Genomic DNA, 22890 nt, shown 5'->3' on the forward strand with positions numbered 1-22890 from the left:
AAGCAGCAGCCAGCTTCCTCCTCTGTCCCTACCAATAGCCCTGGGAATGTCCGTGAGAGCAAAAGGACTGCCGCTTTTGCTGTGTTACTGCAGCTCTGCATGGGATTATCTTTGCACACGCTACCTTTTCGGGAAGTTGGAAGACTCTTCCCACAGTGTTATGGCAAAATTTTCTCTTAGTGTTTTCTTAGCATTTTGGGAGCCAAAGCCAGGACCACACTTTCTGATCCTCTTCGCTGCCCAGTCATGATACCCAAAAAGGAGGAAAGGCTGTTGGTTTTAACCATGACTTCCTCACAGAAGAACGAGGACTTGGGTGGGGGGTGATGGTACTGTAGTTGTGGTTGTGTTGTGATGGTGAAGAAAAAGGGTAGAGGCAGCAGCTCCCAGTTGGCCTGCAAATGACAATTTTGGCTTCTCTTTTACTCTCCTAGGTTGTGGTCTCTCATGGCAGTCTTGCTGGTTAGCTATTAACTTGTTCAGACTCCCCTGACCCATGACACTGCCCTGTTTCGTTGTACTCCTGTAAATCTGGTTTAAGAAACAACTATGTAAAAGTTTCTTTTCCTGCCTCCCCTCTTGTCCTGTTGATCTCAGGAGAATGTGCCGATGCCGAAGCCTTTGCAAGGCTCGTTGTAGTGCCCGTTTTGGTTCAGTCCCGTACTGACCCTTATCCTTCATTCCTCAGGGTGCCACCTTCCAGGGGCAGCAGGCAGGACTGGCTCCGATCAGGCACTGTGCAGCAAACAGACTGGCAGGGTTCCTGTCACCTGGGAAACGAAGCAGCAGAGGAAAGGCCAAACAGAGCTGAAAACTGCTCCCCCCCCCCCTTTTTTTTTCTCCTCCCTAACTGAGGGGAGAGTGTCCATACATAGCCTCTTCCTGCTCATGGTGTTATAGCATTTTCTCACGCTGCCTCAGTGTTTGTGCAAATCTGAAAGAGTGACTCGTATTAAGAGATTATTCTGCAGTGGTGTTTGTGCTGCTTCTGCAGAGGGCTCCCCTCCTTAAGTGCTCAGCTCCTTGCCTCTATTTCCTCTTGTAAGATGTTTCTCTGAGTACGCTTGCTTCAACTCTGTTGGCTCCTAGAGCTCTTCTGTTCCCCCTTGTAATAGTTAGCTCCCTTGGCCTGTTCAGAAACAGGGGAGGGAAAAAAGTTGAAGAGAGAGGATGCCTGTCCAATTGTGTCAGCCTGGGAAACGGTGGGTTTCTCCCCTGAGGCCTTTGCCTCAGGCATCTTGCCAAAAGGCATCTAGACTCTATTTGCTTCAAACACATGCGGTTCCAAAGCCAGAAATGTGCAGAAAGCTCATGAGCTGTGATCAGCTGAAGGCCAGACTGGTGCCTCTTAAAAACCAATGAATTGAAGAGCTGTGACTTCTGGATGCTTGGGAGGTGTGAGCAGCCTGTGACACCAGCTGCGCAACGTGAATCTGAAGAGGATCACGGGATAGTAGCTCCAAGATGGATTTCGCCTATATTTTCTGTAGGAAAATATCCTGAACTCTGATCCAAAAGAATTAGGATTTGCGGAAATTAAATGTTTAGGCAAACACAAACAAGTAATTACCACCTTTGCAGAACCTAGATATGGGTTTCCTTTCTTCAGAGCATGAGAAATTAATGCAAATTTCAGTTTGGAGCTGAAAAGCATATTGCTAGCAAAGGCAGCAAAGGCCTTTGGTATTCCCAAAGAAACACAAACTGTAGAAAAGGGTTTAGCTTGGACTTTTTTGCTGGTGTGCTTTGCAGGCAGAACCGTACCAGATCGGGTGCAGTCCTCTACAAGTGACCTCTGTCACTGGAGCAGGAGCATAAAGAGCCTCAGTGAGCTTTGGCTGAACTGGGCCTTTGCCTGTCTGCTCCGGAGAGAGAAACCTCAGTGTTCCTCTCCCTGCCCCCAGTGTGTTTGTGAAAATACTAACTTGATTTAACTGCCAAAACAAGACATTTGAAAAATATACATTGCTCTCCTGTGTCCTGACTCCTGTAAAATATGAGTTATGGTTGGTTCCTGCGTATGGTGCTCAGTAATTTTACAGAAGAAAAAGTGGCATCATCATAACTGTCTACACAACACTTAATACAGTGAGGTCTTAGTTTCTACTAGGGCTCCTGGGTGCTATTCTGAGCATTATTAACTGGATTATATTACATATAGATGCATATAGAGGTCAAATGGCTCAGAGCAGCGCTCAGGATGTTAACTGTTTCTATTAAGCTCTGCATTTACAGATCTTTGTGGCAAAGGAGAGTTATACTGAATAAGATAGCGTTCCTTCAACACAATGAAGTGTGTGTGCGTGTGCATTTACGGAGTGCTTTGTATTAGATTTGCACGTGGGGTAACCTGTATTCCAGAACTTGCTAGATTACGGTTGCTCGATATGTTAATCTTGTCAATATACTAGCTTGTGCAGCTACAGGCGTTGCAAAAAGGCACTTATTAATGTAGTTGTCTACAAGTGCAACAGAAACCTTGCAAGGTGCTTTGACTGTATCATAGGGGATGAAACCATTTGTAGCATGTTGTTTGTCAAAGTATGTAATAAAAGGATGTTGAATGTGATTGCTTGTAATTCTTGATAACCTGTGGAAGAGCACTGTTAAGACTCGGTTTCGTTTATGAAAGTGACTTTAGGGATAGAGAAGATTCTTTCCAGTGTTAGTTTCCTACAAAAGGGGTTTCTCTTCATGATTTACGTTTTATTTGTGCTATTCCTGGTTTTGTGTTTTAAAGGAAAAAAAAAAACTCTAGGTAGGTTAGTGACCAAAACAAACTTGCTGAGTTTCACATTGTTTGAATATGCATTGAGTGCCAGGTGGGAACTGTGCAACTCTTCGATCCATCACCTGAAAAGTACAGGAAGAAGTAAGAAAATCCTTTGTGATCCTATTGTGACCCAGATTGCATGTGAAGTACAGTCTATGAGCAGACAGGTATGCCGCATGGCTGCTGGCAGAAGGAAGGGGAGGGGGGTGCAAGCAAGTCCTGACATGAGGCTCTGGGATAGGGAAGGTTACTGACTTGCTAGTGGGGATGGGAGAATAGGAGCGCTGGAAGTAGCAGCAAGCGCTTGCAGGGAGGGCTCTCTCCTTGGAGGTAGCAAGGCTTTACCTTCTGTGGGTCGGGGGTGAAACCCTCCTCCCAGCAAAACTGCAGTTTGCAGCCCCTTTCTGTGTATTAGGGGAGCTAATGCAACTGTTCAGGCAGGAACACTGCCTGTGATGCAGTGAATGCCTTTCTCAGTGGAAGACAGAAATGAGTGGATGGAAATATCCCATTTGCTACATTGGACGCCCGTGCCACTGGTTAGATCACTGCTAAGGTTAATGGTGAGCGGCTGAACTCTTGTGTGTTTTTCTTCTTCTTTGTCAGGGCATGTGTGTATGTGAATATCCCCTTTCTCAGAAGGGCAACAGTTTTACCTTGCAAAGACTTAGCTCTCCAAACTCAGGTCTCTGGAGGGCATGTGATAACCTTGGTGCTTCTGTCCCTTCTCAGTCGCTTTTTGACTTGGACTCCATTGACCTGAAATGTGGATGCATTTCCCTCTGCTGATTCATGGTTAAAAAATAAAGAATGAATTATAAGATGGGGAAGTAGTCTGTATGATGGAACCCATTCAAATAAACGTGAAGGTGTCTTGACATCGGGAGGGTTCTGGTGAGCAGTGATAACCGGGCTGGGTATTGTGGTGAGGGGGGAGAAGAGAGGCTAAGAAGGGGAATCAGCAGGGGGAATCAGTATCTGAAATATTGCACGAGTGGGTCATGAAGGGATAAGTAATCTCCTTCAAATCAGACTGCGTTCCTGAGCCTTTCTCCAGAGTTCCCTGCAATTTAGACAAATGGCCAACATCAGATTTTTTTTAAAGTGGTGTTTGTGCTGAACACTTGCAAGGGCGAGTTCCCATCCAGCTGCTAAGCAGAAATCCTTGTACTTCGGTCTTGCTGGGAGCTGCTTGAAGCCTTTCTGTGGCAGGAGCTTTTGCAATTTGAGGGCCTCCCCCGCCGAAAAGGATGGCTTCTTCTGTGAAAGAAAGCAGCAGAGCCAAGCAGACATTATCCCCTTGCCGGAAGGAGGGATCCAAGTTCCCTGGGGAGGAGGGGACTGGGGGGAGCGAGTGATTCATTGCAGCTGGCTGTAGTTTGGCCTCCTTCTCTCTCTTTGCCCTGGGTGCCAGGGAGTGACAGCTTGTGGGCAGCAGGCCAAGTTGTGAAAAGAGGAGTGTGTGAGGCCTTCAGCTTTCTCATGCTTTATCAAGCTGCAAAGAATAGCTTGATATTCAGTCAGCGTTGGTGCAGGTCAGGAGAATGGAAATGGTAATTTAACTCCTGACATGCTGGGTGATTTTTGAGACACTGGCTTGACCACACACTTTGTGAGGAGCGAGGGCCAGTTCCCTGAGGTTTTTCTACAGCAGCATGCAGAACGAAAGGAAGAAAATACATTTTGGTGCAATGATCAAGTCACCTTTCTGTTAGGTGGGCAATCTCTGGGACAGGCTGATATGAGTGTGGAAAGATGGAAGGAGCGCTCTCCTCTCCTGGCTTGCTGCCGGTGTGCTAGCGGAGGAAGCAGACACGGAAAGGTAGGGCAGCAGGAGCGGCAGGCGCCGTGGGAGAGCATGAGCCGCTGTGGCTGGCGAGCGGCAGGTCTGCCCTTGGCAGACCCCACGGCGCGGCTGGCTCTGGTGCAGAACTGGCCGACCCCACGTGCCGTGGCTCTCAATGAGGGGAAAGTGGCAGCCTGGGGAGTGGGATGGGGCCCATCCTGGAGCTGTAACCCTTTGCTGGAGGGCCCGGCGGCGAGATGGCCCGGCGGCAGCCGGTCTCTGCCGAGGGCTGCCCGCCGGCGTGGAGAGAGTTAAGCGCTTGTCGGCTGCTGGGGGTGAGCCTACCTCAGGGGTGTTGAGCTCCATTCCCACGGCTTTTCCTTTCTAACTAGGGTTGGGGGAGGGATAATTCCTGGAACGAAGTAAAATGCCCTGAGGCTGGAAAGCAGCACCCCAGCCCCTCTGGCCTTGTGTGTTGGTCTGGGAGAGATTTGAGCTCACAGCGACCTGGACAGTGACCCCCTGGCCAAGGCCAGGGTCTGTTGCCACTGCGTAAGATCACAGATTTATTTCCCCTCTTTAGGCAGACTGAGACGGCTTGCAGGCAGTCAAGTTCCTGCCTAGGGGACTGAAATAAATTATTTCTCAGCTGGAAGTATGTAAAGTAGAAATCAAGTCCCAGCCCCTCTATGAGCAAATCACAGCCCAGGTTAATATATGGGTTTTCTGGCTGAGCGAGAGTAGTGTTTGAAGGATTGTTCCCTAGAGGATGTGCAAGTTTCTGAAAGACATAAACTGCCAGGGCCCTTCTTTCCTGATATTCACTCCACCTTCTCCTGCCACACTGTTTTGAGCTGCGGAGTTAAGCTGTTTGAACCCTTGAGAAGCAGGGAAGAGGGGGAAGACCAGGTGGAAGTTTGAGGGGCTGGAGAGTTAAAGTTTGCATGGAGTACAGCCTGCGGCTCCGTCGGAGCCCAAATCCATCGTGTCTCCGTCAACAATGCCAGGAGGGCTGGAAGAGCGAGAAGCTCTGCCATGTGAGCTGGCCTTGGAGCTGGGCGCATCTCCCTTCTGCAGGTGGTGTTAATCCTGACCAGTAACAATTTGCAAACAGAGGGAAAAGAAAGTACTGGTTCACGCCCCAGAAATATCCTCTGAAGTCCTCTCTGAGGATGAAGGCAAGCAGTCCATAATCTCTACAACTTCTGAATGCAAGGCAAGATACTGGTCTGAGCCAATGGGACTTGGTAGTAGGATAAAGGAAGGGTGAATCACTAGCTCTGAGTGTAATTCCACGCTTTAATTCCACGGGGCTGTGCTTGCAGCGTGCAGACCACGTTACACCAAGAAGTATGGCAAATACGTGGTTGGAGACTGGGTTTTTGTTTGTGTGCAGAGTGACTGGCCTTGCTGCCCCCACCCCAGATCCTCTGTGGGAAGGAGGAAGCACTGTGATGCTCATGCTTGCTGTGCTGGCCCCAGTGACATGCGGATCTGGAGGGGAGAGGTCCTGGGAAAGAGTGTTATCTGTGAGGGGCAAAGGCTTTGCTTGCAAGACCAAGGGAGTAGCACGGATCAGCACCTAGATTCGAATGCAGGCAGTGAAACAATGTCTTCACAAATGTTTTGCAAATACTGAAGTTTGCAGAGATTCTTCCTGGTGAATGGATCTTGCTGGCTGTCAGATGGCAAAATCCTAACTAACGACTGTTAGGCAGCAGCCCGTGTTCAGCTGTCCGCTCCCAAGCGCTTAACAGTCACTGCGCTCTGCTTTCAAGTATCCTGCAGCTCATTGTTCTGTCTGTCTGCCCATCTGACAATGGGGGCTGTGGCTGGTGTGAGAGCCTGCGTCCCAGGCTGATCTGAGCCCTGGGCACAGGAGTGCAGAAGAGCAGCTCTGGCCTGGGGTGGCGGTAGCTCCTGACCAGGTGCAGCGAGCGCTGCGCGCTGGGTGCCAGGGTTGCTGCAGTGCTCCTGAGGGGGCAGAGGGGTGTGTTCCTGTCGTGCCTGTTATGGTTTGCTCCTGTCAAGCCTCTTCGCTTGTTATTCTTGCCTTGAGCTGTCTGGGGCCCGGAGGCAAAGTGCTACAGAAGGCTCTGTAGGCTTGCCCTTGAGAGACATGCAGTCCTTGGAGAGTGGCTGTTCAAGGGAATCACTGCAGTGGGCTGAATTGAGGCAGTTTCAGGCTGCACGGCTCTGAGCTAATCTCCCAGAGGCAGAGACATTACTCACCAATCAGGAATGTGTCTGTATTTTTCCTAATGAGAACAAAACATTTTATCCCTGTTCATTAGCAGAGAGTTAGGGTGTACTGTTGCTATGCCAACAGACTCCTCTCCCCTGCAGACGCACTGGGGGTGTCCTCCGTGCCATGGTTAGAAGGGTGAACGGGAAGGCTCGTTCTGGAAAGAAAAAGATCCCATTGTTTTCTCAGGGCTGCCTGGACTTTGTGCAGCTGGCCAGACCTTGCCTTCTCAAGGGGAAGGGAACCACAGCAGGAGTCAAGTGCAGCAGAGATTTAATTTATTGGAAAAATAGTCTTTGCATTTCATGTTATGTTGTTTTTTCCAGCTTGAGGCACACTCTTCAATAAGAGAAATGAAGGTGTCTCAACGTTCCCAAGAGTCCAAATGGTAAGCAAAACGCGCCGGGAGTCAGCCCTGGGACACCCATGGGCTGTGCAGTCCATTGGGCCCTTCCGTGTTCCTGATCATCTCACTTTGTACAGACAGTGTAATATTGGGCAACCTCTTGGTGCTGCTACATAAAGAACCCACCAGAAGAACTGTACCTAGTGTGATTAGTTGGACAAGGGGATTCCCACGTACGCATGATCCACAGGAAAGAGTGGGTGGCAATACATGAGGAGATGAAGTCGTTAGCTTTATGCTGACGTATGCTCCTGTAAAGGAGGGCAGCCGTCCCTTCAACAGGAGCGTTGATCCGTAGAGTTCTGCTGTAAGTAGATATATTTGCTGCAGTGGTTGTCTGTGCCTTTTCTCTTCTCCTCTCTGTTTGTTTTGGTCCTCCGCCCCAGCGGCTGCTCCCCTTCTTGAGGAACCGGCTGGGATCTAAGGACTGCAGAGGTGCCCAAGCCACCCCACTGTACACCTCTTGCCAGAGTCCTCTCTGCACGTCAAGTGCTACGCTTCTCTCTGTTGCGTTATAACAAGGAACTTTTAAAATTTGAATATGCTACAGAACGGAATGGATTTAACCTGCAGATAGTGTTTTCAGACCCCCTCAAGTATCAGAAACGAAAGAAGGTTACTCCCTGACCACAATATATTGCCAAAATGGGCCAGCAAGTGTGGCCAAATCTGCAGACAGCTCCCTGGAGTTGGGGGGGTGATGTTTGTATTTGGCTGCCAATAGGCATGCAATATGATGAGCTGCTTTGCGCTGCTGGAGCTTAGTGTTGACAGCTGTAGACCCTTGAAGAAGTATCTCTCTGAAGCTGAGTTCTCATTTCAGGCTGCTTCCTGTTAAACAGGATAGCTGCAACTCCTATTTCAGTTAGCCTGGCAAAGCACTCAGTGAGTGAATGTATGGAATTTGAATACTGGAATTTGAATATCAAATGTAGGGTGGTACAGCCGAAATCTCGGAGAGAATGAGCTGCTAGAGATCTGCATGAACTTCTGGTTGAGGAGTGAAACCCTGGCACCTGGACACTGGTGCTGATTTAGATAAGTCACCAAGTCTTGCACTAGAGAGATGAACATCATGTTAGAGTCTGGGAGCTCAGGAGCCCTTCATCAGAGGGATGGAGGAAATCTGCTTGTTGGACATGCAGCTATGGCAGTAGGAAGGTTTAGCAGAAATAAAAGCAATGAACAAAGCCAGGGAGAAACCCCTACTCCAGGCTACGTGCACGTTGCTTGTTTGGTTTCGGTTCGGTGGTGAAACTGGATTAAAATCTTGGATGTTAAAGAGCAGCCTTTGGGAAAAATCTATTTTGAACTGAAGCCTCCAAGAATAAATCCTGAGTACGTATAAGACACGTACAAAGGTTGAGGAGCCTAGTTTCCTCAGCTTTGCATTGGCTTTGGGTGGTTCAAGTAAAACCACTAAATCAAAGCTGTTTGCAATAGGGAATGAGTAAGTACTTGAGATTTTTTTGAATTCAAGCCAGTTTCTTTTGGATCCATGCTTTCAGGGTACATAAAAATAAAGGACTGCAGAGAGGACAGAGGTCTATGTACTGCCTGTATGCAGTATTGGAGAGATCCAGCTCATTCTGTCCAGATCCTATTGAAACAGTGCTCCAGCAGAAGTGCGCTAGAGGAGATGCTTTTTAGTACCTTAAAGTGCAAAAGATCATGGCTAAATAAACTAACTTCCGAAATGTGAGTTATGATGATTATCCAAGTCACTATCTCCTTTATTCTTGTGCGGCAGTAGTAGCAATTCACCATGGAGAGTGTGTTACTCTTCCCCCTCCTTTGGTTCCTATGCTGTTTAAAGAAGGGGGAAGAGGTTTTATGTGCTTTTAATTTTCTGTGGAGCACCTCTCTTCTCCTTTTGAATTAGAATAAACGTGCAACTATTGTGCCCTCACCTTTTGGAAGAGCGTCCCCTCCAATATGGAAAGTGTGATGGTGCATTTTGGCTGTAGACCTTTCTCATTGCTTCCTATGCCTGGCAAGCCGTTCTCTGTATGGTGCGCTCTCTGCGGAGTGGTAAGAATAGTGAGGTTTTGGGTATGTCTAGATCTGGGGCCACAGTTTCCTTCATCTGTGACATGATGCCTCTGCATAACTACCTTAAACTGCTGCTTCAGTTGAAAATGTGATATTGCAGTGAAAGACAAGTCCAAATTGCTGTCTGGTCTTGCATCTTGTTGTTTTGCAATTCTGTTTTCTAGATGTCTCCCACTATCTCCTGAACTTCTCTGTTAGATGTGTAAGCTCCATTTATTTAATTATTTAACCTTATAACAGTTAGATTCTTGTTTTAGTAGCATCTGAGTTTCTATTAGTGGAAAAATAATACGGCTCTACATTACATTCACAGTGGGATGAAGAATAAAATTCCAAATCTGTTACTACTGTTTGCCTCTGAAATCACTACAGGTGTAATACCAGTGACCGGGTGGATGCCTATGTGAAAATAAGCTCTTTTGTTATGTTCTAGATACAGTCTTTGTATAACTTTCAGGGTTCACATAGCTTGATGTCACCAAAGATGTGGACAGCTCTGTTGAGCTGAGTTCTGGCAGCTTGCCTTCTAGGAAAAGCTAATGTCTTGCCCACGGAAGAGACGGAAATAGCTGGATTGAGCTGGACTGGAGGAACCTTGGATCCTGTGTGCTGCTCAGTCACCACGAGAAGAGGGTTACCCTCTGCTCCAAACCAATTTTGGGCTGTTTGTGGAGTGACGTGTTCCTTCTACCCTTTGATAGACAAAGGTTCAAAGCCTCAAGTCATGAGACAAGCTTCTATTTATATTAGAAAAAAGGAAAAAAAAAAAAGAGAGAAGGAGAGAAAAGTACTTGGTGTTAAGTATTGTAACTCTAGGTAATATATCTGCCCTCTTTTGAATTCCGTTTTTGGTTTCATTGGCCTCATCTTCTAATTACATTTCTACATCTTAAAAAATACTTGTTCAACTCTTACTATGGAAACTGGCAATGGACATTGAAGAGCTAGATGTTTCAGCCTAACAAAAAAGATTAGATTACTTAGCAAGTTGGGCATGTGTAAATAGTGGGTTTAAGTCAAGTTCTAGATCTGATAATCAAGAATGTAGGTAATAATTAGGAAGGAACACTGCATTTGTGGAAGAAAAAATGACTCAGGGATTTCAGGGGAGCTGAGGTTAAACTATGTCTAAAACCAAATATAATTCTTATATGACTGTGTGCAGAAGAAGAATGGCTGGTAAAGGTAAGGATGTTGCTGTTTTATATGGTATCCGGAAATCAGTGAATGCTGTGCCCATACTTGAAGGAAAAAAATTTGATGGATTCAAATGTTCACAAAGGGTATATGTGACAGAATAAAGCTCTGGCAAGCAACCGTTGTAGCGAGGGACATATACTCAGTTTAGCTTGCCCTGATAAAGGATAAGAATGTTATTTGTATTTTCAAAGTATTAACGTGGAGAGAGTTTGGAGAGAGTCTTCTGGAAGAAGAAGGTGCAGCTGGATGCTACGACTTGAAAGTATATCTAAAAAGTCAGGGTGCATATTTTAACAGAGAACTAGTTAAGTGTAGTAATTCATAGCAAGTGGGGAATCTGGATTTGAAAATAATCAAACTAACTTCTCCAACTCATCTAGAAGTTGAGTTTTTTGCAGTTTGAGGAAAATTCTTGTATCTCAAGAAGAATATCTTCAGTTACTCAAAATGGAACAACAGCAACAATGATCGAAGGTGAGGAGCATCTTCCATGCAAAGAGCAACTGAATAAACTGGGAGTCTTCAGCCTCAGAAGAAATAAGTAACGGATACCTTCAAAGTCTGGAATGACATGGAAAGGTTAGAGGGGGAACAACTCTTCCATTACAAGCACGAATAGGTATTGAATGAAGCCAGCATGTAGTAAGCTTAAAACCAAATAAAGGCTTAGACCTTGATGTGTGCAGTTAACCTGGTAAACTTCTTGCCACAGGATGCTGTGGACGCCAAATATCTGTGTGTATTTGAGGACACAGGGCAGTTCTATGGAAGAAGGAGCTATTGAAGGTTACTAAATGCATAGAAACCACCTCTGTCTCAAGAAAACCCGAAGCTGCACGTTGTTGAAGTTTGGGAAAGTATTCAGGGAAATGAAGTGCTACGATGCGCTTACTTCGTTCTTACGATTTTGGGCTATTGCAGGAGCCTAAACAACTGTAATCTGTAGATTGTCAGAATGTGTGGGGGGGGGGGGGGTTGGGGGAGAAGAAAAACTTCTGAAAACTGAGTGGTACAGCTGTGGTCCAAGTTGCTCCTATGCTGCTTGTGATGTGCTGCGTGTGCCTATTACCTGTTCAGAGCATTGGTTGTGGGTTACTGAAAGCTTCAGACTGTTGACTTGAGTTTGAAGAGAGGTGGAAAGTATATTTCAGGAAACTGTGCAGCTAGGTAGGAAGGGCAGCGTTAGGACAAACATTCTGAGCACAGAAGCTGAGCTTCTCCCTTCTGCTGTGGCATATATTGTGCCTTTTAAATATGATTGTCCATTTTAATGTAGTCTAATATGGAGACTATCTTACTGCTGGTAGCCTAAAGCCTGTCTACATGGATTGACCCTTTAAAAGGGTGCATCTTGCCTTGTAGCAGACTGCAATTTAATTTGAACTAAAATGGGTGATATGCAGTTGTATAAACAATACAATCCCTGTTCCAAAGAGTTTTCAATCTAAAAATGTCAAGACCTATGTGAGACCAGACTCTTCAGTAGTACTCAAACAGTGGTCTTATTTTAGGTCCTGTCTGAACATTTAAAAATACCTAGAAAATACGGCCCACTTCTGGATGCCTCACCCTTGAAAGCTGGGACTTGCATTTGGTTTTGGTGCTTATCCAAATCTGCAGAGAACACAGTACAGAACGGCAGCCCTAGCTGTTCCTTTGAACTCTTGTTTCTCTTTCAGGACCAGGACAATGCTGTTACCTATCTTTCCATCCGCATCCGTAGGGAGCGTAGCCTCTGTTGCTGTTGGATGTTGGAACAATTTTTCAGTTACTGCTTTCATTGGTAGTTACGTGTTCCAGCAATGACTCTCCCTCAGTCTGTTCCTGTCAGTGGGTGCTGGACATGTCTGCCATTCTCCAGGTAGTCTGTCAAGATCAGATTAGTTTAAACACAGTCTTTAGCCTGTGCGATCTTTGCCATTCCTAGCTATTCTGTGATTTCAGCTAGTGCGTTTCCCACTAAGCCCTGAGAAGGTTTAATTTAAAATATTTTACATTGCTGGACTTGTGTGAGCCCTCTGAATGGCCTCTTAGGTTCCCATTAAGGAGCTGATTGCTGCTCAATTTGGTCATTTTATGACCCTCTCAAGAGTGCTGTCAGAGACATGTTTTTGTAGTTTTTGATTAGTTACTGATGTCATGGCAGAATTCAGCATTTTCCTTTCCCAGAGGAAGATGCAGTCCCTGCCATATGGAGTATGTAGCACAAAATGACAGAGGAAGGGCATGTGGACCTGGGACAGTCTGCGAACTGTGGTGACCACAGGCTATGGTTTATCCGTTCAATCTGAACGTGCATACTACTACTTTGTTCCCCTTGCCAGCTTCCCTGCTCTACCTAGCCACTCCCTCCCATAAAAGAGCAGCCACTCGGAAGCAAAGCAAACAAAAGGCCAGAGGATGATAGAGCTGGCTGGTGAGAGGGATGCTCAAAAGAGGGGGGCGGTAAGTCCAGAGAAGAGCGACTATGGTGCCGGCAGCGTGGACGTCACTTATCTGCCCTAGTAGTGCTTGCAAGTTGCAAAGAGTTCAACTCGCTGTTACTCATCAGCAAAACTTGCTTGTGTCTTCTCAGGCCCAATCTCTGTGTATCTAGATCTTGATTACTGCGTTTCTCAGTTACCGTCTCCTAATTTTTGTGTTTTTGGACGTAGGGGCTTCCTGAGGTATTGTAAAAGATGAATCATAGCTTTCTCGGGGAGCATCAATGGTCTTTGCAAGGGCCTGAAGTCCAGGCCGTGAAGAGCATTGTGTAATAGAGCTCTTGAGGATTTTTGTTACAAGGCCACCTTGGGTGGGTCAGATGAACAGGACGTCCCCTGACTGCCTGTCATGCCAAAGGCACTCGGACTTTTCACGTATACATCGGATTGCTCTTTCTGATGGAAATAAATCAGTGGCTCCTTGCTCAAGCTTGAGCATGGCTTTTATTTTGACCACTCTCAGTTCTTGTTTATTGTGTGCAACTGAGCTGAATCTTGTCGCTGACAGCTCTGACAGGCAGAGCTGTCCTGTCTGCACCGTGTGAGGAACCTCACAGAGGGCAGCTATGCGCTACCCTAAAGCTGTTCGGTCCCTCTTAGGTGTCTGTGGCAAAATGACTAGTGAGAAAATATAAGCTTAATGTGATGAACAAGTAGGGAGGAAGATTACAGTAGCTTGATAAAACTTGTGATGTGAAATGACAGGGAACAACTGGAGAATAAGGGCTTCTCTGCAGTCTATATTTATTTTGGATTACCTTGAGTGTAATAAATAGACTGTTAGAGTAAAACTATCTTGTACCCTTGTAACTTCCTTACTTTTCTGCTCCCTTATCCCTATACAGCTGATATCTCAGGGCACATCAGCTACCCTAATTGGGAACTGTTCTGTGGCAGGATATGGATCTGTCACTGTTTTGGTTGAACAGACTTCTGTTCCTGGTAGTCATCTTCCTGCCGTCCCTAACAAACTACTGTAGATCTGGTTTTCCTGTCTTCCGGAAACTTTTCCTGTCGCTTTTGCTCAGGGGTCACCTTGGCAAGATAGCGCTCTCTCGAAATGCTGCCAGTCATACTGGCTGCGATTTCCTGCTCGTAGCAGTTTGCATTTCCAGACTAGCATCGCAGTTTATGCAGCAGACCTGTTGGTGCATCTCTGTGGCCCTAGGGTGAAGGTCGGGGCTTTCCTGAGAGGCAAAGGGAAGAGCCAGTCAGTCCTGTCCACCCAGTGGCTGGCAGGCTGCAAAGGTGGGAGGGGAGCAAGCCACATGGGGAACAGCCTCAGTCAAAAAGCCTTAAAAAGTGGCTGCTGCCAGAAAGAGGTAACTGGTTCTGAACCACGGGGCGTTTAGGGCAGCACCCAAGAAACCTGCTCAGCCCTGAATAGGACCAGGAGCTCAAATATTTTGTCAGAAAAAGTTAAGATCTCCCCCAGTTGAATGCGCAGACAGCACTAGAAGCTCCTGTTGCAAAACCACCTGGCAGTGCTAAAATGTCTCTCTTGCAGTGAATTTTGTATGGTATTAAAACTCCTTGTTCTGAATAGGTGTGAACAGGTGTCTCTCTGTGAACAAGGTGGCTGGAGAACTCTAGCTCCGGATGATTTATTTTCCGAGTACAAATCTTCTGGTCTTCTAGTTTCTGCTTCCTTTGCTGCTTGATTTTGATGTTGCCCCTTTTCACTCCAGACTGTGAAGGGAGAGAAGTATTAAAAGCATTGCTTGATGGCCCATGTACTGTAGTATTCCTCCTACCCCATCTATATGAAATTTGGTGCTATGGCCTTTATCCTTTGTGTGATATATTGTTTAAAAGTTAGTCTAGAAACACTTCAGAATGTGTTAAGCTTATATGTATTCATGACTGTTTGAATCAGTTCTCTGCTAAATTTTTATATAGATCTACAGTGCACATTCAGTTGATTTGTAGGTCTTTTTAAAATAATCTGAAGTAGTACTTTGGCATGGTGGCCACAAGGAAAGCAGTATTTCTCTGCTGCCTGTTAGAGGTGGTTCCCTGTTGTTACCGGATATATCTAACTTACAGGTTAGTGTATTGCCTTTGGGAGCAGGCACTGTCTCTGTATCCTTGGGGGTTTCTATCAGGACACTCCTTCCAATGGAAGAACAGGCTGTGGAAACATACTGTCCTGCCTACGTACCCCCTTTGCCCAAGTACCTCACCCAACCCCTGCACTTCCATTAAACAAAACACCAAGATAGCAGCAGAGAGGCTGCTATCTGAGAGAGAGAGAGACAAAGTGGGAAATAGCCTGTGATCTTCAACATCACCTTGAGCAGAGAAACGTCCCGTGGAAATACCAAGTGACAAAAATTCATTTTTCCTCTCTTGAAGGTCAGATGGGATGATCGTGTCTGGTGCTGGCTTTTCTGCCATCTTATGCTTACTACTTTGTCAGTCTCAGGAAGAAATGTTCATTATTAAATGACTGCAAATCGTGAATGTTTTTCAAAATGTGAATTGGAACAAGAGTTTCCAAGCGTGGGCAACGTCTGGGGTGCAGGGCTCTATAACGCACAAGAGAATGCTGCATCGCTGCTTCCAGCCTGTGGCTCTTCCACTTCGTGCATCTTGACTGCTTCAAGGATGGCTCCTGCACCACTCTATCCAGGGCTGTGTTTGGGAGTGCTGGATAGCACAGATCCTGGGCTGGGTGGGAAGGTCAGTGCTCAGGGCTGTTGAGGCTGCTGTGAAGCTGGTCCCAGCTCTCAAGTCTGCACCCAGCTTGTTCCCTTTTCTGCAATAGTGCCGTGGGAGCTCTCGTGCTTTCTGCGCATTAGCCACAACGCGGGGAGGTCCCTAGACTTTCTGAATGACATGGTGCATTCCTATCTGTTCTTAGCCTTATGAAAGCTTTGGTATCAGCCGGCGGAGGTGGGAGAAAATGCCTGCCCACCCCAAACTGGATCGTTATCTAGCAGACCTGTGTAACCTAATTACCAGTATATTAGGCCTGATAGTCTGTAGCTGACTACTGTTAGTCTTCCAGGCTTAGGTCCTAATTTATGGAAGGTTAATTGATCCCAGCTTCACTTCTGATAATGCTTTAAAATGAGCTGAGTATTACAAGATAGAATATACCCCAACTTGATTTATAGGCAAACCACAAGCAGATTGTGGTAATGATGTGGAGTTCTGTTGATTTTGCTGTCTCCTCTGGGTGGGAGGCGATAAGTGCTACGTGTGTGGTTGTATTGCATGAAATTTATTTGCATATTACTGGCTGTATTCATGGCTGTAGCCAGAATTGCTGACGCTGTTAGAGTGATGGGGAAGACAGTCAAACTGCTGTTAGGCTACGTCGTGCTCCAGAGTGAGGGCAGAAAAGTAAATCTTATTTGAAGGGAATCTCCCAGGAGAAGAGTTCCTTCCTGTCTACCCAGGACATACTACTTCTTTATAGAGCTGTTGTGGTACTAACCAAAATGAAGACTTCTAGGGTGTCGAGGAAATGCTCTGTTCTTTACCAGGTCAGAACGTTCTGCACTGCTCAGTATTTGCAGAGTGAAAGGATTTGTTCAAGGCCGGCTCCAGTGTTTATAATGGTTCTGATTTGCATCTTGACAAGTGGATAGTGGAGCTCAGCTTGTGGTCCTCGCGCGTCTGCTTGTGGTCTATAACACTGCTGGCATGAGTGGGGCTAGCCCACCTATATTGGACGGGGATATCTGGAGCTTGAACCTGCCCTCTGTGCAAAGCGGAGGAAGGAGAAAATCTCAACTGTCTGCTTACGGTTTCTCTGGAGCTGGAATGTGTAGGGAGCTGCCATCACTTGCCCGGGAAGCACAGGGGACATGCCAGGCGACAGGGGACGTGCCTTCTGCATCTGATCGGTGTAGGTTGGCTCTGGAGCTGATGACCGGCCGGTTCAACTAGAGGTGTTGTGAATCCCCTGGCAGGGGCATGTTTTAAAGGTGGTTGGAATTCCTTTCTTCTCTCGCTAGGTTGCGCCAAGGCCTGGCCATGTACAAAGGGACTCGGCTGGAGAGCGTGGCCTTCACCTCTGGGGCGTGGGAGCGTGGTTTGGGGTCGTGAGGCTGTCCTCCATGAAGTGTGTGCTGGTTGCAGGAGGTCTCTTTGCTCCCTTCAGGAGGGCACAGAGCCGAGGAAAAGAGGCTCTAGGACGGAAGCAATTATATTGAGAAGGTCGGGCACCGTCCTAGCTATTTCTGGAGGAAACAGTTGAGCGCTTCTGCGTTTACTGCCTTAGCTATCGTATGTTGGTTTCTCTAAAGCAGGGCTCTGACTTCCCTAGCAGTCCTGTGGAGCCGACGCTGAGAGCAGGAGGGATCCTGGCTGAGTCTGGGGAGAGGTGCCCCTAATGATAGGGAGGGCAGTGTGGTTGGGAAGGCGTGCCTTGTTTGAGGTGTAGGCCAGTAAAATATGAATCATGTCTGTTTGAAGTAGTGATGAAATCCCCGATGAAGGATTTCTCTAATACCTGGCCAAATACTCTGATGTGCTTTAACTTTCCTTTCTCTCTAGTCAGAACATATGGTCCTGACCTACTTTTACCAATAGCAGTTCTGTTAAACACTGCCCAGCACTTAGCTGTCTATACAGCAGACACATTTTATTTATCTGTTTTGTTCAGTCAGCTTCTGAGTGAGAAGTTTCCATCGAGTATTTAGCAAACAGAGAAGAGCTGTTCCTGGAAGAGAGGCTGTTCATGTTTTAAACCTAATTCTACCACGTCTGTGCCCAGTGGCTTTAGGCCTTTGCTTCAGTTTCCCAGCCTGCTGAAGGTGATATTTGTGCATTAACGTTTGTGCTGTGCTGTCAGGATTCAGTTAGATGTTATCTGAATGTTAATAGGATAGATAACACCTTTAGAAATAGTCAATGAGGCTAGGCTTCCAGCTTTCTAAATATGAAATTAGGAAGGCCTGAAGTTACATTCCTACTATCTAAAAGTAAATACAACTTATAAATGTACCATAAAATGAGGAGTTTAATTATAAACGTCATCCCGGGGCAAACTGCAAAGCTCTGTCTAGCTCAGTGTCTTTGACAATAGCCAGAAGGAGATGCTTAATGAGTAGTGTAAGAACAGGGCATGTGTAGAGTGCTATTTCCCCCCACCCCCACCCCCCCTGCTTTGATACTGCCAGCTTATGGCCATCAGCAGTTTAAGGCCCTCCTTGGCCAGGAGTCGTATCTGGTCTCTGCTACATCTAGTCTCCATTAATTTATATAACCCCTCTTTTAACCTGTTTGTTTCCAGTCTCCATGACATCCTACAGCAACGATCTCTACAATTTAATTATGCATTTCAGATGTTATGTAAAATATTTTGCATTTAGTGAAAATGTCCGTGGACTGGCTTAGAAATAGAAACGCTGTCTGTAGCTTTGTGGGTGCTCTCGTTTCTGTGTTGTGAGAGATGGTGGTTAATTATTCCATGTTTTTCATCTTGACGCTATTTGTCGTGTTACAGATCTGTTGCGTTTTCCCTATCTGCCTCCCCGGTTGTTTCTTTGTCCAGCTGAAGGCCTAGCCTGTTCAGTCTCTCCTTATATGGAAGCCGTTCCATGCTTTTGATCATCTTTGTTGTCCTTTTTGTCATTCTGTATCCTTTTTCAGATGTGGGAATCAGAACTGCCTGCAGCATTTGACAGCATAATGGTGATTTGTTTTTCCTTTCCTAATTGCTCCTAAGGTTGTATTTGCCTTTTGCCTGATACTAAATGCTGCCCTGAACTACAAAGTTTTCCTGAGTGGTAACAGCTAATTTAGAGCCTGTTGTGTTTGTGTAGTTAGAATATTTTGTGGTGTTTTTTGTATTCATTGTATAGTTGCTTAGGACCCTGTGATCTCTGTGACTTTTAGTGGTCTGTACTGATTTTGATTGTGCTGAATAATTTTATTCTTGGTAAACTTTGCCTCTTCTGGACGTCCTTTTTGTAGATCATCTTATGAAATATGTTGAACAGCACAGGTTGCAGAACAGATTCTCGGCAGATCTCACCCATTACCTTCCTCTGGTAGAAAACTGCCTGTTCCTACCTTTACTTTCCTGTTTTTTAACTACTTACTAAATCATGACAGATCTGTAACTCTAATTCCATGAAAGCTTAACTTTTTTTAAAGAGCCTTAGCTGACAGTTCTTTTTAAGTCAGTTTAGTTCTTATTAAACAGATTAAAAACTGGCTTTTGGATCTCAATTAATTGGAAATGGGAAATCTGCTCTTGGAATTCTCTGGATTCTGCAGGGATTTTTCTCTGCTCCAATATTAGCCTTTATCTTGATCAACAATTGGGTTCCTGAAATTTGCAGGCAAATGTGTTGTTAGGGTGGTGATAGATTTACGTAAACCTGTGTGGAAAGTATAGATTTGTTCAGCAGGGTGAATGGGATGGGTAACTTTAAGTGAGCTCAGCTTTCCCAGAGGGCTTCTAGTATAACTAAATTAAACTTATCTGGGATCTCTGGATATACACTAAGGGATAGAGAAGGATTCTCTTTTTAATTAGCTGCCTGGAAGAATATTTGTGAGTCACAGCTGATAACCGACTGCATACAAACTTGGCATGCGATGAGCAACTAGGAGAGGGAGACTCTTGGGTGTATAACTGGAGGAAAGACAGGCAGAAGCGGGGAAGATAACGTTTGCTCTGGGTGCAGCATTAGAGAGCCAGGGGATAACATGTCCAGGCCAGGTGCTTTAGAAAGAGGATGTTGACAACCTAGAAAGGGCTCAGAGAAGAGCTACAAGGAAAAAATCATTTCTTTTTCTGACCAAAGCAGCTCAGGCCACCTGATATATCCACCAAGGGGATCACACACAGATCCAATCCCAAAGCTGGAAGGATGTGTAGGGGAAGGATTACCCTGTGCTCATCTACTCTTCTTAGACATCTATTACTGTGTGTTGCTGAAGACAGGATTTCTATGTAGGTGGACCTCTGTCTGACGTGGGATAGCTGTTGTTATCGTCTTGCCCAAGGAGGATTAAGGAGAAGGATCAATTTTCAAACTGTTTGTGCAAAAAATGACTGGAAGAGTCTTTGACTCAGAAGATCCTGTGACAAGCAAAGCTGGACAAAATGACAAGGCACTTCCCTCAGTTACGGTGCACAGCCACAGGGAACAGCTTGCTAAATTAAGATGGTGGCTTCTCCAATTAATGAAGCCGGAGGAGAAAATTCTACTTTCGTTGAACTAGTTTAGTTCAGTCAGGAGCTCACGGGCTAGAAGAAGGGATTACTTAGTGATGTTCTTTGACTTGGTCTATGCAAAAAGTTGGGGCAAATCATAAAGGACTCTTTAAACTTCAGATGCATAACATGGGCAGAAAGTTATCCTTTTGCTGTAATAAGATACTAGGAAGTTAACAGCTGACTTGATTTCCCCATCTAAAACTCTGTATACAGCGTGGTACCTGATTTCACTTTTTGTTGTCAGTGCTTGAGAGGATGATAAGGTAAAAAAAGTTCCTCAATCTGCAATTACAGAATATCTATAAAGAAAACTTCTTGTAACTGCAGGGAGCTTGTGGTTCTTTTATATTTCTTATAAATGCTTTAGTTTGTCTTAGTTCATAAAAAGCTCACAGTTCAACATTGTATTAATCATTAACTCTTCGTTAGCCATTTGTACTAGAAGCTTAATAAACTTCTGTGCTTATTAAACAAGTGTTTTAGCATGTGCAAAACAAAAGATGTAAGATATGCTAGAGCTGCTTAGGGGAATTACTCGCAGGATGTCTTGGGCTTGGGATCCTCATTGATATCAATTTTATTTGGAAAACAGTGGTTTGTGTTCATCTGTGGTAACTGTTCTGAACGGCAGAGCATGAAACAGGCCTGGTAGCAGTAAAAAAAAAAAAAAAAAAAAAAGTAAATTGCTTTGGGGCTCTTAACCATAACAGGAATGTCCTCTTCCATAGTAGAAAACAGCAAATCTTGTTGAGCATTGTGACATTTAGAAGGGGAACAGTAATTCAGGGCTTTTGTGCAGAAAATACAGTGGTCAGGTTCTTCCTAACTGGATAACTTGAATATGCTGGGGCCCAAGGGTCATTACGCAGCTCAAGAAATTATGTTTTTAATTTTAAACTCTTCCAGAGCTCTCGCTGAGGGCCTGTCTCAGTGCGTCAGGACTCTGGGGGAAGTTGCAGGTGCACATGCCGGGGACCTGCTCTTTCCCAGGACAATTCTGCTGGGATTGGTAGCAAGTACAAAATGTAGCCTCGAAGCTGTAACATTATCTAACCTCTCCGTGTTTGGAGGATAGGATATGGCATTAAGGAAATAATCTAGGAGGATTGAAATAATCTTTATGTGTTGATATGCTGTTAAAATGTTTCCGAGTAAGCTCTGGGTTTGTCTCTTTAATAAATGAGTGAAGTTGTTCAAGGAGGATACTTGAGGTCAGAAATGTAAAAATAGTGCTATGGAAAACACTGTCTTGTTTCAATTTTCAAGTAACAAAATAGTGCCATTGCTTCTGCATTATTGGTGGTTATTTAGTTGATGTGATATAAATATTCTGTGGCAGAACTGACTAATCCTCCAGCCCTTCTGTTGTGATCCAGATTAAATAAATGAAACTCAGAAGGATCATTTTCATATTAAAATTTTACAGTGTGTTAGGCAGCGTTCAGAATTGTCTGGAGCACTGTCTGTTTAAAGGGAATTCATCAAAAAAAAGGAATATTTAAAAAGAATCTTTAAGCTCTGGCAATTGCCTTCAGAATTAATTAAAGGCTACACATTTACAGTGCGATCTGTCTGTAACAGCTGGGTTATGCCCTAGCAATGAGCACAGGAAGCAGAATAGTTCAGTAAATCCATAAAGGGCTCAGTAGCATAGCTTGTTGTGAAACTATCAGATTTAAATGTAGGTTATCCTCCTTCATGTCCTTCCCAGAAAGGTTATGATAGGCTTAACTGACGAGTAAGAAAGAGGTAGTGATGCCCATGCTTGAGAAATAATTTGGGAAATTGAATCAAAAGATGACTTTTTCCTCTTGATTTTTCAGATAAAAGGGCATAATGCTTTTAAGTTAGTACTGGTAGTCACACAGATTTATGTTCATTTCTAAGGTATATGTTTGTTTATATAGCAGTAACTACAAGTTCATCTGCTAATGGCTCTTCAGTGAAAAAAGACAAACAAAAAACCTATTCAGTGTTTATCTATCACTCAGAGTGACTGGAACCGGCTTGCAGAACATGTACTGTACCAACTATTTTCAGCCTTCTCAGCTGCCCTCTGTTCCTCCAGAGCATCTTTGTGACTAGACAGTGGATTCTTATCTGAAAGATCTTCATGAGGAATAGCCCTAAATTAAGTTACTTTTAGGAGGATATTTGAATGAAAGAAGAGAAATAGCTTTAGGTCGCAGCTATGACCAGAGCAGGATCTGGTTTTGGTTGTGGTTTGCTGGAATGAAGGGCTAGTTGCTCTTCCAACTCTTTTCCGGTACAGATGCTCCAAAAGGTGAAATGCTTTCAGTAAAACATTAGGGTTAGGTTCAACTACAGATCCAGAGGGCTTGTAAGAAGCTAGACTGGTGTTATGCAGTGGGTCTTGAGTTCAACCAATGGTTGCGTATATGAGTGTTAGTTCTGCCCCTGGCGCTTGTCTGTGATGGTATGTGTTGGACAGAGCAGAGTCTTCCATCTTGTAGGCATGACCGCTAGTCAGAAAGCCAATATTTCAGAATTAATAAATTCCTAAGACGTACTGATTTTTACTTTAAGTGGTGGCTAGGAAGGCTGCATTAACTAGCAGGAAGATTAGAGGGTTTTGTTAGTAGTATAGTGAAATGATGACTTGTAATCCTCTGCAATTCCCAGATCAAAGGTTGCCTTCTCTGTGTCAGTTTGGCCCTGTCACAACCTAGTCAAGCTCATGCTGTTGGATGATCATCAGCCTGTTGTTTTGTTTCCAGGTATTTTAACCTTTGAAATCAAGG

The 22890-nt window shown here is 45.1% G+C and overlaps 1 protein-coding gene across 2 annotated transcripts in view; it reads left to right on the top strand.

Annotated features, from left to right (window-relative positions):
- PLXNB1 (plexin B1) overlaps window positions 1-22890 on the top strand; it is an 82624-nt gene that overhangs the window by 15815 nt on the left and 43919 nt on the right. The window contains exon 2 of one of the 2 annotated variants that reach the window (XM_068907357.1): window positions 7131-7192. The exons of the other annotated variant lie outside the window; for it this stretch is intronic. The gene's annotated coding sequence lies outside the window, so the exon portion shown is untranslated. The remainder of the gene's footprint in view (window positions 1-7130; window positions 7193-22890) is intronic. 2 annotated transcript variants of the gene reach the window in all.

This window comes from Struthio camelus, chromosome 14 (assembly GCF_040807025.1).
Source record: "Struthio camelus isolate bStrCam1 chromosome 14, bStrCam1.hap1, whole genome shotgun sequence".
In the NCBI taxonomy this organism is placed as follows: domain Eukaryota; kingdom Metazoa; phylum Chordata; class Aves; order Struthioniformes; family Struthionidae; genus Struthio; species Struthio camelus.